This window comes from Bombina bombina, chromosome 1 (genome assembly GCF_027579735.1).
Source record: "Bombina bombina isolate aBomBom1 chromosome 1, aBomBom1.pri, whole genome shotgun sequence".
NCBI classification, from domain to species: Eukaryota; Metazoa; Chordata; class Amphibia; order Anura; family Bombinatoridae; genus Bombina; species Bombina bombina.
The window spans coordinates 753955084-753960410 of NC_069499.1; positions in this window are offsets into that span (position 1 = coordinate 753955084).

Consider the following 5327-nt stretch of genomic DNA (forward strand, 5'->3'; position numbering starts at 1 on the left):
AGCAACGGAGGAACTGTTCCAGAGCTTGATTAGACCATTCCGCAGCCCCATTGGATTGAGGGTTATATGCCGAGGAGAAGGAAAGCTGGATCCCCATTTGAGCACAAAAGGAATGCCAAAATCTGGAGACAAACTGGCTACCCTGGTCCGACACTATCTCCTTGGGTAAAACAATGTAAACGGAAGACCTCCCGGGCAAAAATTGAAGCAAGCTCCTGAGCGGTAGGCAACTTCTTCAAGGGAATGCAATGTGACATTTTAGAAAAACGGTCAACCCCTTTAAGGAAAACAGTATTGCCATTGGAAACAGGGAGCTCGACAATGAAGTCCATGGAAAGATGTGTCCAAGGATGCTCACCATTAGCAATAGGTTGTAGAAGACCCACAGGAAGATGTCAAGGAGTCTTATTCTGTGCACAAAATGAGCAGGAGGCAACATACGCAGCAACATCAGAACAAAGAGCTGGCCATCAGAATTGTCGATTGACAGACCAAATCATTTGGTTCTTGCCTGGGTGACCTGCGGCTTTAGGATAGTGTTAGGTGTATTCTCAGGAACAAAATACTTGCCACTAGGTTTCTCAGGAGGGCATTGGTTTGTGCAGCCAGGATCTCCTCCCCCAAGGGAGAAGTCAAATTAGTACGTATGGTAGCCAAAATATGGTCAGGAGGTATAACTGGAGTAGGTACAGACTCCTCCTTGGACAGAGGCGAAAATTGTTGAGAGAGGGCATCAGCCCTAACATTCTTACTACCAGGCAGGTAGGAGACCACATAATTAAACCAAGAAAAAATATGCTGCAGATAGATAAGTTAAATTCTTGTGGTCAGTAAGAATGAGCACTGGCACGCTAGTACCCTCGAGAATATGCCTCCATTCCTTAAGTGCCAAAATTATGGCCAGTAATTCCCTGTCACCAATTTCATAATTGCACTCCGCTGGAGACAATTTCTTAGAAAAGAAACCGCACGGATGCAAGGAACCATCAGGCGTAGGACGTTGAGACAAGAGGGCACCTACTCCAGTCTCAGATGCATCGACCTCAAGAAGGAAAGACAGGACAGGGTTAGGATGAGCCAGAACTGGAGCGGCAGCAAAGGCAGTCTTAAGACTATCAAAGGCCTTAATGGCAGTAGGTGACCAATGGAGTGGATCATTCTCTTTACGAGTCATGTCTGTGATAGGTTTGACCAAGGAAGAAAAGTTTTTAATAAACTTTCTATAGTAATTGGCGAACCCCAAAAAACATTGAATAGACCGAAGACCAACTGGGCGAGGTCACTGTAGAACTGCAGATAACTTGTCAGGATCCATGGAGAACCCTGCAACGGAGATAACATAACCTAGGAAGGTTACTTGAGTCTGATGGAACTCACAATTCTCGAGTTTACAAAACAGGCCATTCTCCCGTAGTCTCTGAAGAACCCGTGTAACATCAGAACGATGAGCCTCAAGTGTGGGTGAGTGTATGAGGATGTCGTCTAAGTACACCAAAACACACTGTTGCAACATATCTTGTAGAATCCCAACAGGAACCAGCACTATAACCAAGAGAGCTGACACATCCATGGGCCACTGCCAAGCCCACAATCAAATCATAAGAACAGCACAGAGGTGTCAGATTAAAAATCCCTTTATTTTAGAACATGGGGATCAACAATGAACACAACGTTTCGGGGCGGTCCCCTTAATCATGTGATGTCATAGTGCAGCCTTACAATTTCCTTTATAGCCTTAGTATTTCATGTGTTTAATTACTCAATTAATTAATTAACTTAGCTAATAAAGGCTGTCAAATTTAAACAAAGTCATAAAAAAACCACTTGTCATATAAGAAAAATAGTAGTCCAAACTCTATATATATTTACAATTAAATTAAAAAGACTCACAAAGTGACTAGTTACATGAGATTATATATTGTCTAATTTTCTTGTTACACTAGCAAGAACTACCAAAGTAATGATACATTGTAACCATCTTAGTGTTTCAACCAGCAACCAATTATGCAATAACCATAATCATCAATATTCAAATTGCAACTTGCTGAATTTGTCATGAATATTACAGAGGCACTAACACGAGGCCAAAGAGCCTTAAAGGGAATTCAATAGAAAACTGACCAATCAATCTCTTTATTAAGTCACTTAGGTTCTAAGGTGTCTAATTTAAATATCCAAAAGACCTCGCGTTGTTTTAATAACAAATCTCTATTGCCCCCACGTCTTGGAATCTCAATTTTCTCAATTACCTGAAATCGTAATTGATTAATTTGATGTCCAAATTCCAAAAAATGTGCTTCTACAGGTGCTTTAATGTTCCCGCATCTTATGTTGCTCTTATGTTCGGTTATTCTATCTTTGATACGCCTAGACGTCTCACCGACATAGCCACGCCCACAAGGGCATTTAATCAGATAGACAACATAAGATGCGAGACATGTGTAGTGCCCATTATGTTTAAATTTATGTCCTGTTAGGGGATGAGTGAAATAAGGGCCCTTGATTATTGAGCTGCAATTGATGCATCCAAGACATGGAAAGCATCCAACATTTTTATCACTAATATAAGTTTGTTTCGAGATTTTTTTAGCACCAATATCAGCTCTTATCAGTGTGTCCCTTAAATTTTTGTTCCTTTTAAATGCTGGCATAGGTGGAGATTTGAATTCCTCAATATCTTCCATACATTGACTCAATAAATGCCAGTGTTTGCGTATTATCCTTGTTATTTGGTTACTCTCCTGACAGTACTGAGAGACAAAAGTCAATCGCTTATCCTTTTGTTTAATATTTCTTTTCATAGTAAGGTTTTCCTTAGGTATAGCTAATACCTCTGAAGTGACTTTGTCAATCAAACTGTCAGGATACCCACGTGCCAAGAATCTAGACCCCATTTCCTTTAATCTAAGGGGAACCATATTGTCATCAGAGACAATTTTCCTAACTCTTAGTAATTGACTGCGTGGTAATGATGCTATAAGTGGTTGCTGGTGAGCACTGTCAAATTTCAAAAGGCTATTGCTGTCTGTATCCTTCTGATAAATGTCTGTGCAGAAACCATTACCTTGTTTCTTTACCGATACATCCAAAAAATCTATTTTACTTTCAGACCAAGTCAATTTAAACTTAATATGGGTGGTTGATCTGTTGAGTTCATCCACAAATGATACCAGGGCTCCAACGTCGCCAACCCAAACACCGAAGATATCGTCGATGTAGCGCCACCAGGCGGTGCCACACCGACGAAACTCCTCATTCTCAAATACAAATTTTTCCTCGAAGGAATTCATAAATAAATTGGCATAGTTGGGTGCGACGTTGGAGCCCATTGCTGTCCCCTGCAGTTGCAAGAAAAAAGAATCCTCAAATAGAAAATAGTTGTTGTACAACACAATCCCTAGTAACTGCATAAGAAAATGGATCTGCCCTTCAGTAAACAAGCCACTGGTATATAATACTGTTCTAGTAGCCCCTAAGCCACTCTCGTGGGTGATAGAAGTATACAGACTGGTGACATCTAAGGAATATAAAATAAACTTATCAGTGTACATCTGCAAATTGCCCAACTTATCCAAAAAGTCACCAGTATCTTTGATGAAAGTGCTTGACTGTTCTACATGTAAGCGTAAAATTTTATCTAAAAAAATTGCAATCTTAGAAAAAATAGACCCAGTCCCTGCCACAATGGGCCGACCCGGTGGCTTGTTGAGGGATTTGTGTATTTTTGGTAGTGCATAGAACACAGGTGTTATAGGGTCCTGCACTACCAAAAATTTTGCCGTATCTTTATTAATAACACCATGTTTCAATGCATTATCAACCACAACTTTAATCTCTTTTGTAATTCTCAACACAGGGTTAAATTCAATTCTCTTATACACCTTATCATCATTTAATTGTGAATAAATCTCGCTCTTGTAGTCCTGTGAATTTAACACCACTGTGGCACCGCCCTTGTCCGCTGCTTTCAGGACAATCTCATGTCTGTTGCTCAATCCTTTAAGGGCTTGATGTTCAACAGTAGTGAAATTCACAGGACCCAACTTTCTGGACATGCATGGTTTCTGTAACTTATTCCTTAATTTAGCAATATCATTGAGAACCAAGTTCTCAAAAGTCTCAATCCCATAGTGTGTATTGCTTGGAAAAAAGGAACTCTTATTATATAGTCCAAGTCTCTTGATGTTTAAACCATTATTAGGACAGACAGTAGAAACCTCACTTACTGTTGTCTTGCCGAATTTGTTATGCCAGTGTTTGAGTCTTACCGTCCTAAAAAACTTGTGTAGGTCTTGATAGAGTGTAAAAAAGTCACAAGATTTAGTCGGGCAGAATGATAGTCCTTTTTGTAGTACCTTATGTTCTGTCTCCGTTAATACCTGGTCAGAGATATTTACCACTAGGTTTCCTTCTTCTTCCGACCGTCCGTCGCGGTAAGGGGACCACTCTTGTCTTTTTCCCTCCTGGGATGATGTTTTCTCCCCCTCCGTCGGTACCGGAATCCATTCCCTCCTGGGAAAAAGCCGAAGATTCAGAGCTGCTGCTGGCGTCTCCCACATGTTTTTGGCGTCTCACGTGACCGGAAGTGGTCCGGCGTTCCTTGCCGAATGGATCGTAGACCCAGCGATACACACGTCCGGAACTATAGTCTTGTTCGTCGCGGATGAATTTGGTTCTTTTACTTTCCTCAATCGACTTACGGAGGTCCGCTGTGTGTGTCTTGTTTTCAGCTAGCATCTTTTCCCATACCTCGGCTTTTAATGAACTACCGAGTTCAGTCTCCAATTTGGTGATGGAATCCTTTAGTTCGTTGATCTCTTGTTGTAAGTATTCCACTGTTAAAACCAGGATATCAAGGGAACATTTGTTCAAGATGTATTCAAACTTAAGGCAATATTCTTTATTGTCTCTTAGGAGGGTAGGGCGGGTATGCATTTGTAAACCCCTCGGGATTCTTTTTACCCGATAATATTCAGCAAGCGTGGTTGCATGTAGGTCGTAGGCAACCAATTTCTTTGTGAGTCTCTCATAATTGAGGCCAGATAATTCTGCCGGTGCAGAGTGTTAAAAGTTACGTGAGCCTCTGACAAGTGTAGTAATCCTAGACGCTTCAGCCTCTGTATAGGCGAAAGTCTGTGATCCACCAATTTCATCTGTTTCATCCATTAGGTCTGTGGTTAGTGCACGGTAGACAGCAGTGAGTCAATCACAAAATCCCAACAGGAACCAGCACTATAACCAAGAGAGCTGACACATCCGTGTGCCACTGCCAAGCCCACAATCAAATCATAAGAACAGCACAGAGGTGTCAGATTAAAAATCCCTTT